We start from the raw sequence: 13,902 nt of genomic DNA on the forward strand, positions 1-13,902 counted from the left end.
GAGTGATGCTATCAGGGTTGCTGAAATGTTAATTACAGACCTCTCCACCTCTCCCAGATCCGAGGGTGCCCTTTATCTGCCAGTCGTCTCACCTCTGCTCTTCCCAGGCAAGCCTTGCCAGGAGAGGGCACAGGGTGGGGACTGCTTCGTAGTTCACAGAGAGCAAACAGGCACTAGTATACATGTGGGCTTTCCTCGCAGCTTCGATGGTCAAGAATCCACCTGCAATGCAAGAGACCTGGGTTCGACCCCTGGGTTGTGAAGACCCCCAGGGATGGCATTCTTGCCTGGAGAACACCCCTGGACAGAGGAGCCTGGCGGGCTATAGCCCATGGGGTCACAAAGAGTCAGATGTGACCGTGCTGCTAACACTTTCACTGTTCCTCCTGTTTGACAGGACACCGAGACTCTGGCAGGCCAAGTCACTTGTCCGGGGCACACAGCTCTTTTGTTGCAGAGTCTGAATCCAGGACTGTGGAACCCCCCCGCCCCAACCTCCAAGAGCAGACTCCCATCCCCTCCATCTCTGCTGCCTGGTTAATCAGTTCCATCAGCCTGGTTCCAGGGGTCTGCTGCTCCCACCAGGGTTAGGGCAGAGCTTCTAAAGGAGGATCAGGGTGCTCCCTGCTTCATCAGCACAGAGGCAGGGTCCCATCCTGTGTCTTCCTCCCCAGCAGGATGACCTTGGGCACGCTGCCTAACCTCTCCGGGCTGTTTCCTAGTCTGTAAATGGGCTGTTAAGAGGATTTATTTCCTGAATAAATAAGAGATAATACGGAAAAAAAAAAAAAGAACAAAGCCTGCTACACAGGACACCCTTAATAAGTGTCAGCTGCTGGCAGCATCTCATGAGTGTTTGTTTAAGGCTGGAAAATCCAGGAACGTTACAGGATCAGATGTGACCCTAATGGGGGGTGTTTCAGGGCTGTCAGCAGTCGAGGGAAGGGAAAGCTTGCAAAGGCCTGAAGCCCACGTCAAGGCCCCTCACCGGCTGCTCGGTCACCAGAGTGCAGGCTAAGGGGATTATGAGGCCCTCGGGATGGATCTTATCGGATCAAGTGCTGCCCTCCACTCAAGGGAATTTAGAATGAGTTTTCATTTCTGCTCGGCACAGCCTGTCTCACGGCACAGCGTGACACCCTGCCATTCCCCCAGAACCTTGGCTCTGAGCACTGCCATAGCCCAATGGCCCCCTCTTCCATCAAGCCCTGACGCTATGAACAGAAATTCAGGCCAATTCACAGCCTCCTCTTGCCACTTATCCTGAACCAGTCCCCTGGCTTCACCCTTCAGGCCCAGCATGCCTACCTAGGTCCTTGGCCACAGGGACCCAGTGAAGCTTAGCAGGACCCTAAGGGGCCCTGCATGGGCTTCCCTGGTGGCTCAGACAGTAAAGAATGGAGACCTGGGATCCATCCCTGGGTTGGGAAGATCCCCTGGAGGAGGGTATGACAGCCCACTCCAGTATCCTTGCCTGAAGAATTCTACGGACAGAGGAGCCTGGTGGGCTACACTCCATAGGGTCACAAAGGGTCAGACACGACTGAGTGACTAACACACACAGACAGGACCCTGCAGGACACAAACCTTCCTGTGTCCCCCCTTTTCTTGTTTGTTGGAGCTAGGCTTCATTCAGCCTCCTAGGAACCTTCCTGAGTTCCAAGGGACAGATTCAAAGTTGTCAATCAGGAAAGGGAGAGAGTCCCTTGGACTGCAAGATCAAACCAGTCCATCCTAAAGGAAATCAGTCCTGAATATTCACTGGAAGGACTGATGCTGAAGCTGAAACTCCAATACTTTGGCCACCTGATACGAAGAACTGACTCATTGGAAAAGACCCTGATGCTGGGAAAGATTGAAGGTGGGAGAAGGGGACGACAGAGGATGAGATGGCATCACCGACTCAATGAACATTAGTTTGAGCCAGCTCTGGGAGTTGGTGATAGACAGGGAGGCCTGGCCCAATTCTCACATCTATACATGACTACTAGAAAAACCATAGCTTTGACTATACGGACCTTGTTGGCAAATTGATGTCTCTGCTTTTTATTATGCTGTCTAGGTTTATCACGACCAGGATAGTCACGATAATGTGGTCGCTGACCTAGAGCCAGACATCTTGGAATGTGAAGTCAGGTGGGCCTTGGAAAGCAACACTACGAACAAAGCTAGTGGAGGTGATGGAATTCCAGTTGAGCTATTTCAAATCCTGAAAGATGATGCTGTGAAAGTGCTGCACTCAATATGCCAGCAGATTTGGAAAACTCAGCAGTGGCCACAGGACTGGAAAAGGTCAGTCTTCATTCCAATCCCAAAGAAAGGCAATGCCAAAGAATGCTCAAACTACCGCACAATTGCACTCATCTCACACGCTAGTAAAGTCATGCCCAAAATTCTCCAACCAGGCTTCAGCAATATGTGAACCGTGAACTCCCAGATGTTCAAGCAGGTTTTAGAAAAGGCAGAGGCACCAGAGATCAACTTGCCAACATCCGCTGGATCATGGAGAAAGCAAGAGAGTTCCAGAAAAATATCTATTTCTGCTTCATTGACTATGCCAAAGCCTTTGACTGTGTGGATCACAATCAACTGTGGAAAATTCTGAAAGAGATGGGAACACCAGACCACCTGACCTGCCTCTTGAGAAACCTGTATGCAGGTCAGGAAGCAACAGTCAGAACTGTACATGGAACAACAGACTGGTTCCAAATAGGAAAAGGAGTATGTCAAGACTGTATATTGTCACCTTGCTTATTTAACTTATATGCAGAGCACATCATGAGGAACGCTGGGCTGGAAGAAGCACAACTGGAATCAAGATTGCCGGGAGAAATATCAATAACCTCAGATATGCAGATGACACCACCCTTATGGCAGAAAGTGAAGAGGAACTCAAAAGCCTCTTGATGAAAGTGAAAGAGGAGAGTGAAAAGGTTGGCTTGAAGCTCAACATTCAGACAACAAAGATCATGGCATCTGGTCCCATTACTTCATGGGAAATAGATGGAAAAACAGTGGAAACAGTGTCAGACTTTATTTTTTTGGGCTCCAAAATCACTGCACGTGCTGATTGCAGCCATGAAATTAAAAGACGCTTACTTCTTGGAAGGAAAGTTATGATCAACCTTGATAGTATATTAAAAAGCAGAGACATTACTTTGCCAACCAAGGTCCGTCTAGTCAAGGCAATGGTTTTTCCTGTGGTCATGTATGGATGTGAGAGTTGGACTGTGAAGAAAGCTGATGGCCGAAGAATTGATGCTTTTGAACTGTGGTGTTAGAGAAGACTCTTGAGAGTCCCTTGTAATGCAAGGAGATCCAACCAGTCCATTCTAAAGGAGATCAATCCTGGGTGTTCATTGGAACGACTGATGCTAAAGCTGAAGCTCCAATACTTTGGCCACCTCATGCGATGAGTTGACTCACTGGAAAAGACTCTGATGCTAGGAAAGGTTGGGGGCGGGAGGAGAAGGGGACGACCGAGAATGAGATGGCGGGATGGCATCACTGACTCTGTGGACATGAGTTTGAGTGAACTCCAGGAGTTGGCGATGGACAGGGAGGCCTGGCATGCTGTGATTCATGGGGTCGCGGAGAGTCGAACACGACTGAGCGACTGAAATGAACTGAACTGAACTGAGGTTTATCATAGCTTCTCTTCCAAGAAGCAACTGTCTTTTAATTCCATGGGACCATTCACAGTGATTTTGTAGTCCAACAAAATAAAGTCTGTCATTGCTTCCACTTTTTCTCCTTCTATTTGCCATGAACTGATGTCCAACCTCAAGGAAATCAGTCCTGAATATTCATTGGAAGGACTGATGCTAAAGCTGAAACTCCAATACTTTGGCCACCTGATTAAAAAAACTGACTCATTTGAAAAGACCCTGATGCTGGGAAAGACTGAAGGCGGGAGGAGAAGGGGACAACAGAGGATGAGGTGGTTGGATGGCATCACCAACTCAATGGACATGAGTTTGAGTAAGCTCTGGGAGTTGGTGATGGACAGGGAAGCCTGGCGTGCTACAGCTCCATGGAGTTGCAAAGAGTCGAACACGACTGAGTGACTGAAATGAACTGAACTGAACTGACGGAACTGGATGCCATGATCTGCTTTTTCACTCTCCTCTTTCACCCTCCATGAAGAGGCTATTGAGTTCCTCTTCACTTTCTGCCATTAGAGGGCTTGCATATCTGAGGTTGTTGATATTTTTCCCAGCAATCTTGATCTCCTTGCTTAGCCCTGCAATAAACCTTTCTCTGCTGTAAACTCCAGTGTCTGGGTCTGTTAATGAGGCTAAATCCGGTGCCCAGCTTCACAGGCACAGGAGGACAAGCCTGTGGGGCCCTCTCCCCTCCCCTAAACTTCCAGCTCTCCTACCCACACCTACGGCCCAACTGCAGCTAAGCCCCATCCCAGGTCAAACGTTGTTCTCCACTGAATGGTGAATCCATTCTCCTCCACTATCTTTTCCCAAAGGATCAGCCTGGCAAGACATCTCAGGATAGAGGAATGGAAATGGAAGAGCCTGAGATACTTGAAACTGGAAGCAAAAATCCCAGGGAGAGGGAGGGGGTGGGGTGGGGGGTCGGGGGAGGGTAAGCAGGCAGGGCCTGGACCCACCAGGATGTAGCGTCGAGTCCCCGACGTGAAGCATCAACTCTAGAACTTTAGGGGGAGACGAAGTCCTGGAGAGTAACCCCATCTCCCCCTCCGGTTCACCTGCCGCCCAGGTCCGGACCTAGAATTCGGCTCCTCCCACCACCACCCACCGACGCGCCCCAACTACTTCTCAGTGAGCCGATAAAAGAGGAAGGCATTAGGAAAGGCCAACGCCACCTTTATTTCTGAGTCCGCGCATACTGGAGAGGGTCCTCGGGTGTACGGCCAGAGTGGGCTCCCTCTCGATCCACCCCAGGACGCGGCAAAAACGCCTAACCCCCGAGGGTCCACTGACCTCCGCGGCCTTACCAACAGTTCAGAAACCGCGCCGCCTGCGGGAAAGGGTCCCTTGGCAGGGCATGCGCAGAGGGCGCACCGCCCGTAGAAGGGGGTCCTGGGCTGGGCATGCGCAGAGGGCGCGCCGCCCATAGTGGGGCGGGGGTGCGGGGGTCCCGGGTTGGGTATGCGCAGAGGGAGCGCCACCTGCGGACCCGGCTCCAGGGCTGGGCATGCGCAGAGGGCGCACCGCCTGCTGCGGGGCGGGGGGAGGGGGCTGCCGGACTGAGCTTGCGCACAAGAATCAGTCTTGGGGAGGGGGACAAAGAGAGGCGGGAGGTGCTGGCGGCCAGGAGTAGCGCCGGGGAGAGCGCTATCTACGTGCACTAACTTCCCGAGTGGAGGGGACGCTCCCTTTGCCCCCAATACCAGTCTCCTGGCCATCCTGGCAGAGGGTCTTGCCTCCTGCGGGCCACAGCTACCCCCGTCTCCCCCATTCTGCTCCTGCGTTCCTGTCCAATCTCGGCCCCACACTTGCCCCTTCCGAGGACTCTCCCAGGAGCCAGGCTGACCCTTTAGATCAGAGCACACCAACCCGGCTCAGTCCTTCCAAAACCGATATCCCCAGTCCGCTCCAGGGGGCTTGCCTGCTCGACCCTGCCCTGGCCTCCAGCTCCTCTCCGTGCCCAGAGTGGAGCTCTGGCCACAGGGCCTTTGCACTGGCTGCTCTGCCCCACCACCCCCTCCTCCTGATCCCACCCACTTCTCCATTCTTCTTTCAGTTATCAATGACCCATCCCTCTGCTTTTTCCTTCCTACTGCCAGCCAAGTATCTCTCCAAAGGACTGAGTTGCTGACTCAGTCATGTCTCTTTGCAACCCCATGTATTGTAGCCCACCAGGCTCCTCTGTCCACGGGATTTCCCAGGCAAAAATACTGGAGTGGGTTGCCATTTCCTTCTCCAGGGGACCTTCCCGACCCAGGGATCAAACCCGGGTCTCCCACATTGCAGGCGGGTTCTTTACCTCCTGAGCCACAAGAGAAGCCTGAAGGGCTGAAGACAGTCACAATTTTGCATTTACTCTGTGTAAGTCAGTAGTGTCTGCTCCCAAATTGTCACCTTCAGGAATGCAGGGTTTTCTTTCCTTCCCAGGTTAATACCCAGAGAAGGCAATGGCAAGCCACTCCAGTACTCTTGCCTAGAAAATCCCATGGATGGAGGAGCCTGGTAGGCTGCAGTCCATGGGGTCACTAAGGGTTGGACACGACTGAAGTGACTTAGCAGCAGCAGCAGCAGGTTAACACCCAGTGCCTATCATAGCACCTGGCTCCTAGGAGGTGCTCAATAAATATTTGGGGGTGAGGAGGAAGGGGAAGAGAAGGAGGGGGAACCCCGAGGGTGGGCACTGTTGGGTCCTTGGAGGACCCCGAGTGCTTCTTCTGAAGGAGGATGAACAACAAAGCATGAGGGAGTGAACTGGCGAAGAAGCAGGGTGGGGCTTACACACTGGGAGCAGAGTTCAGCTCAGGTGAGAGGAGGACTCACAGCAGAAATGAGGAGCGGCCCGAAACTTCCATCATGTGGTCACAGGTAGTTCTCACACGTGAGCTCGCTGAATTCTCACCCTGGCCCACAAGAGAGGTGTCCCCATGCCCCCAATTCACAGAGGAGCAAGTGGAGGCCAGGGATTTGAAGTGCCTCATTCGGGCCCCACGTGAGGAGGTGCTGCTGACCCCATCTCTGCTGCCGCACGTCCTGGGGCAGGGGCCTGGGCTGACGGGCAGCTGGCCTCCTGGACTGCTTGTGCTTGTGTGTTCCCCGAGAGCCCCAGCCGTCTTGTGGGGGTTAACCCTGATGCACCCCCAGACCCGGCTGCCGTGGGCGCTCCTCAAGAGCCCCAGGAGGGAGCTGGCCCTCCCCGTCCCAGAGGCCCTCGCCTCTTAACAGCTGCTGGGGGCCACCCTGGCCCAGCGCCCACCAGAGTGTGAAGTGCTTCCCGAGGGAGTCCTCAGGGAAGCCCCTGCCAGCCGCCCGCCGCGGAGTGCATCAAGAAAGAGGCCTTCCTTCCGGGCTCATCCGCCAGGGCCACCAGGGTCAGGCCTTGGGTCATCCTCCAGCCGCGACAGGAAGCCTCCCATTAGTCTGGAGTGGGGGTAGACAGGGGCCAGCAGACTGACCCGGCCGGCTGGAGACACCAGCTGTCTGGACTGAAACCAGCTTGTGCTACTCTGTGATCTGCCTGCTGGACACGCGACATGGCCCAGACCTGGTGCCATCTGGGACTGGTCGTTACAAGCCTGTCCTTGTGTGCCCCACCTGAGCTGTGACAGAGGCGGCAGTCCAGAGCTGGCCACAACCCTCCACACAGTGGCCTCTGTTGGCCTCCCTGTCTCCACTCCAGCCCCTGCAGCCCCTCCTCCACACCTGTGCTATCCAGGACGGTGGCCACCAGCCTCAGCTGGCTACTGAGTTCTTGTGGTTCAGATGGTAAAGAATCTGCCTGCAATGCAGGAGACCCAGGTTCAATCCCTGGATCAGGAAGATCCCCTAAAGAAGGAAATGGTTACCCACTCCAATATTCTTGCCTGGAGAATCCCATGGACAGAGATGCCTGGTGGGCTACAGTCCATGGGGTCGCAAAGAGTTGGACATGACTGAGCGACTAACACTTCATTCTGACATGAGATGTGCTGTAAGTATGAGAAAAATAATGTAAAATATCTCAATGATTTTTATTTAGATTAGGTTAACTAAAATATATTACTTAAATAAATTTCATGATTACCTTTTCCTTTTTATAGCATGACTATTAGAAAATTTAAAGTTGCTTATGTGTCTGGCATGCGATTCCTATTGGAGCCCATTGTCCACACCACCAATAGAGGGAACTTTCCAAATCTAAATCAGTCTCTGACTGAAAAGGACTCAGAGAAAGTCATTCACGTTCAGTGTGGACTTTTCCTGTGACTCAGTGTTGTTTCTAACTGCTAACCCCACCTTCCATCTGCCCCAACCGTGCCACAGCCGCACCCACCTGCGGGCCCAGCATGCTCTGTTCCCCTCTGGGTGATGCCCTTCTTGGATCTCTGATCCCCTTTGTATGAGTGTCACCCCTTCCTTGACACTTCCCTGACCAGCTCTCTTGTCCAGTCCACTCCAGCAGCCCCTGCCACACCCCCTGGACTGGGCTCAAAGAGGTGGGTACCCAGTGCCAAGGTCAGGCTGAATAACACCTCTGAGCCTCGGTTTGCTCATCTGTAAAATGGGAGCAAAGGAATGTGTCCCCCACCGCCCTTCACAAGGCCAAGGCACAGCTCAGAAAGAGTGTGCTCGGATACTCGCTTGGGGCCAGCTGGCACACAGTAGGTGCTTGGGAACCTTTGGTCGGAGGTGTTAAAGTCAGGAAACCAATGAGGCAGTGGATAAGTAACATGAGCTCAGTCATGTCTGACTCTTTGCGACTCCATGGATTGTAGCCCACCAACCTCCTCTGTCCATGCCAGGCACGAATACTGAAGTGGGTTGCCATTTCCTCCTCCAGGGGAATCTTCCCGACCCAGGGATCGAACCTCAGTCCCCTGTGCTGGCAGGTGGATTCTTTACAATGGAGCCACCTGGAAAGCCCACAATGAGGCAGCCACCCTCCCAAATGGAGCCAGGAATTTTCTCAAACTTTCCAAGTCCTGCACTGGGCTCCCTGGGGGGAGAGGGTGGAACAGATCCCAGGGTGCCTCCCAGCTGCCCTCCCAGCTGTCCTCCCAGCCAGGACCTCAGAGGTAAACCTGGAACCCCGCTTTCCCCCAGTGGCTGAATTCAGACCTTGAGTTGTTTTTTGTTTTTTCAAGAGAGTGGTGGGCTTTTTAATGTTAATGCAGTCGCCCACAGTTATTGGAGGTGCTCATCTGCCAGATGTTAACCTAGATGATCTTAACTACCTCCCAGGGTTGGTTTGCTGGGCTGCCTAACCCACGCCACAGGGCCCCAGGAGGGGCAGCTGAAAGGGCAACTTTTATTGTCTCAGGACTCTGAAGGCAGAAGTCTGAGATCAAGGCAGGCTCCTCCTGATGCCTGAGGGAGGTTCGGTTCCAGGTCCCCCTCCTCGGCTTGTAGATGGTGCATAAAGTAAAGTGAACTTGCTCAGTTGTGTCCGACTCTTTGCGACCCGGTGGACTGTAGCCTGCCAGGCTCCTCTGTCCATGGGGTTTTCCAGGCAAGAATACTGGAATGGGTTGCCATTTCCTTCTCCAGAGATGGTGCATAGCTGTGGGCGAATTTCCCCTGCTTAGAAGGATGCTGGTCAGATTGGATTAGGGCTGCGCTCCCTGACTTTAGGGCTTCCCTGGTAGCTCAGAGGTTAAAGTGTCTGCCTGCAATGCGGGACACCCGGGTTTGATCCCTGGGTCGGGAAGATCCCCTGGAGAAGGAAATGGCAACCCACTCCAGTATTCTTGCCTGGGAAATCCCATGGACGCAGGAGCCTGGTGGCCTACAGTCCACGGGGTCGCAAAGAGTCGGACACGACCGAGCGACTTCACTTTCTTTCACTGTCACCTGACTTTAATGTGACAGCCTCTTTAAAGGCCCCCATCCCCAAACTAGGTCCCACTCTGAGGTCCTAGGGGTTAGGATTTGGACATATGAATTTGGGAGCACAATTCAACCCATAACACCCCCAAAAGGGAAGACTCATACCCCACAACCCAGAGGAGGTGGTTAGGAAGGGGGCCGGGACCCCTCACGGTGGGCAGCGGTGTCACTTGCAGGAAGGGAGGCCCGGGAGAAGGTGGCTCCCAACCTGTGGGTGAATCAAGTTCACCAGGGCGGTTGTCACAGTCAAATTTCAAAATCCAGGCCCTTGCAACAGCCTCCTCCTCCTCGACTAATTGGCCATGGGCCCCCAGGCGGGTATCGATGTTTCTCCTCCAGGTCCAGGGCAGTCGTTCCCACAGACTGCGCGGGTCCCGCCCTGCCCAGGGAGCAGCCTGGGCCACCCGACCTCAGGACTGGGGTGCTGCTCTCCTCCCCTCGGTGTGCCCGTCTGTAGAATGGGCTGTGATGAGGGTTGAGGAACAGGAAAGGCTGCAGTGAGGGCCCCAAGGAGCTTTGGGGAAGCAGGCAGCTGGAAACCACACTGTGGACTGTCGTCTCAACTCTGCTGAGCTCAGGCAGTCTCTCTAATACTCAGAGAAACTCTGCAGGCTGCCAGACCAGCTCTTTAGTGGTGACCAGGCCCAGAGAGGAGGCCTGGACCCTGGGCCTGGATAAGCCCGACCTGAGGGTCCTCACCCCCATCCCTTTTTGTCCCTTCCTTGCCCTGAGCCCCAACTGTGTAGTCACACCCCCAGGAAAGCCTCTCCAGGAGGCCCCTCACTGTGTGTCCTGAGCTGGCCCAAGCATGGCGTTGCTCCTGCTCATGCACTTTGGTGGTGGAGAAGAAAGCCTTGGTGAGCCAGGTGGACGGAGTGGAGAGTGCGGGCAGGGCCGGGTGGCATTGCGGCAGAAGGAATGGCATGTGTGATTGGGAGTGTGGCTGACCACTGACCACCGTTCAGGGCAGGATCCTGGTACAGAGCAGTCCCCACACCCCATCCCACCCTCCCCTGGCTCCAGGCTTCCCAGGGGCCTGTCTGGTCTTGAGCAGGCCTCCAGGCCTGAATACTTTTGCACATACTGTTCCTTCTGTTGGAATGCTTTTCCCTGTCTTGTCTGTCAATAGAGACCAGCCCCTCCTCACCACCTGGCTCAGCAGCACTCACACGGGGAGGCCTCCCTGAGCCCTGGTCATAGTTTCACGAGCAGCAGCAAGCTCTGGCCCTGCCCTTGCCCACCCTACAACCCTGCCCCATCGCACAGGTGAGGAAACCAAGGCACAGAGAGCCCAGTCAGGCGCAGGCGGTAGCCAAGAGCCCCCATGAACTCAGCCAGGGGCCCATGACCTTCCTCTGTGGGTCTCACCCCCACCAGTCCTTCATTCACAGATGAGTTAATCCTGCCTGGCCACCCGCCCCCCCGCCCCTGGGAGGGTTGTTGGGTCAGGGGGCCCCATAGGGGTGGGATCAGGCAGCAGAAGAGGGGAGACAGAGAGATGGCGCGGGCGAGAAGGGAAAGGACGGGCGTGCGAGGTGGTGTGCGGAGGGAAGGGGCGGGCACTCCCCGCGGGTGCGGCCTCCGGGCGGGCTCTGTGCACGTGGAGGTACATGTGCCCACGTCTGGAGCGTGCCCATGTGTGTGAGCACGTTCACCGTGGGGTCTGAGGCCAGAGTGTTTCACGTGGCCGTGAATCCCCATCAGGTGCCAAGGGTCCCCCCACCCCCACCCCCGAGAGGTGTCAAAGAATCAAAGGCCCCCGAATACCTGCGCTAGTGCCCTGTGCCGTCACCCATGGGCACCCCGAGGCACGGGGCGGGACGCCTGTGTCTGGCTTCAGGTGGGTGAAGGCGGCTGGGGCGCTGGGACATCTGCATCTGAGAGCAGCCTGCGCCCTTTGACTCCAACCCCAGAACTGGGGCACCAAGCCTCTCGGGGGCCGGGCCCTGGGCCTGCACTGAGACACCAGCCCAAGGCCCTGGCCCCGGGCTTCTGTGAGGAGGTTCATGGCCTCAAGTGGCAGATACGGAAACCGAGGCCCTGGCTGACAAGGTGACCTGTCTGGGTCCAGACGGGGCTATCCGCGTCCCAGGCAGGGCTCTGACAACGCGGCCGCCTCCAGGTCTGTGCGGGCCCTGAGCCGCCCCCGGGCTCACCTGGACTCACCCACCAGGCTGGAGAACTTGAGGCTTTACCTGACTCCTCAAACCTCACTCGTCCCCTCTGGAGGCTAGGGAGGGCGTCCCAAGGACCCGTACCCCTTGTGGGCACAGCTGGCTGTAAAAGTCCCCGCTCTTCGAGGCAGCCAGTGGGGAGGGTGGCACCAGAGGGCTCCCCAGGCATGGGCCTCTGGCAGCGCCAAACCAACCCAGCAAGTTGGGCAGGAACTGGGTGGGCCTGGCCCCATCCCTGTACCCCACCCATGCAGGATGAGGGTGACCTTATTCCTGGCCTGGAGGACAGGCCTGGGGCTGCGGACAGACGGTCAGGGCTCTGCCATCACCTGCCGTGGGGCCAGGTCACCATGCTGCTCGCAAACTCTTTTCCACGTCCTTTGGTGGAGCTCAGGATGTGGCCCCCAGGCTGAGGGATGATGCTCACCCCAGCAGGCAATGAACGGGCTTAGCACAGAGTAAACTGTCAGCAAAGGCCGACTGTGGTCACTTCAGGCTCAGTGATGAGAGCCACAGGCCCGCCAGCGTGAGGTGCCTGGTGGGTGCTGGGCAGGACCTGCCAGCCCCCCTTGGCCAGTCACCTCTGAATTCACCCCTGGCCCTCTGATAGCCCAGCCGTCATCCCAGAGCCCTGTTCACACCAGCGGCGACCCTCGGGTAGGGTGGGGATGCACAAGCCAGGTTGTGGGACAGGGCCCGAGAAGCTGGCAGCCTGGAACAGGGGTGGGGGCAGGGCGACTGGGAGGGGGTGCGCAGGGCAGGACCTGCTCCTGCTGTGCTCCGGAAAGCTCTGCGCAGTGGGGATGAAGCGGGCCAGAGTAGGGGTCAGAGCCACGGTCTGGGCGGGCCGCAGGCTGGGCCAGCGGGTCAGGGGCCCCCTCCCAGTCCTGCACACCCCTGCACAGACGACTCAAGACAAGGGGAGGTCCCCAGGCCTGGGTCTGGTGTGAATGAGGCCCCGAGGCTGCAAGGACCTGGCCGGTGGACCGAGCACCCAGAGACGATGCCCAGGTCCCCGCTACGTGTCCCTTGCTGGCCCTCCCAGGGTTGTGTGCAGCCTCGGCCACTCTGCTGCCCTGGCCTCCGCCCACCCTCCCTCCCTCGCCCTTCCACCCCTTCCCACCAGCCCTCCTGGTCGGCCTCCCACACCTTCGTTCCTTCCCATTGTCTGCTGCCTCTGGCCCACCCATTATGGGCGAACTCCAGGGCAGGGAAGACCCACCAGAGCAACCACTCTGTCACCTGGCGGGACCTGGCCGGGGCCACCTCTGAGCCAGCAGGGCTGTCCGTCCCAACAGGGCTGCTCTGAACCTCGCCATCTGAGCCCCGGGCCCCCGGTTCTGACACTGGCCAAGCACTCTCCTCAGCAACCAGATTCCTTTGCTCTGAGCCAAGCAGCCCCCAAGCCTTTGCTCAAGTGGTGGCCTCTGCCTGGAATGCCCTCCTGCCCACACCCTTGAAAGAACCAGCCTTCAAAGCTTTCTCCAGGAAGCCCGGAGTCCCGAGAGAAACACGTCACTGGTCCTCTCTGGGCCCCGAAGTACCTGGTTCGATGGAGAGCTGGCTGAGCCACCAGGGGCATGGACCGGGCGGGGACTGCAGCTAAGCGACCCTGGAGTTGGAAGCAGTAGAGCCGTGCCTGGCACAGAGCAGAGGAGTCTTCCTCTTTTTTGTAATGGTCAGGTCTTTTTTTTTTTTTTATTGGAGTATGGCTGGTTTACTACAAATGCTATTAGTTTCGGGTATTCAGTGAACCAGTTTTACATATATAGATATCCACTCTTTTTTAGATTCGAGTGGAGGCCTCTCGGGCTTCCCTCGTAGCTCAGTTGGTAAAGAATCCGCCTGCAGTGCAAGATACCTGGGTTCAATTCCTGGGTCGGGAAGATCCCCTGGAGAAGGAAATGGCAGCCAACTCTAGTATTCTTGCCTGGCGAATCTCATGGACAGAGGAGCCTGGTGGGCTACCGTCCACGAGGTTGCAAGAGTCAGACACGATAAATGAAAGACAGCAGAAGCTGAATGGAGCTGAACTGTGCAGAGAAGACCCAGCAACCCTGAGTCCACCCCAGAGTTGCAGCAGCCGCATTGGCCTCAAGGCACCAACCCCACCTGACCTGAGTGAGACCTGAGTCTCACGGTGGTTGCTGATCCCACTCGGAGACTCATCCTGAATCTAGTACCTGAGCCCTGATCCACGC

The sequence above is a fragment of the Moschus berezovskii genome, chromosome 16, assembly GCF_049115385.1.
Source record: "Moschus berezovskii isolate FMDL1 chromosome 16, NW_MosBer_1.0, whole genome shotgun sequence".
Lineage (NCBI taxonomy): Eukaryota > Metazoa > Chordata > Mammalia > Artiodactyla > Moschidae > Moschus > Moschus berezovskii.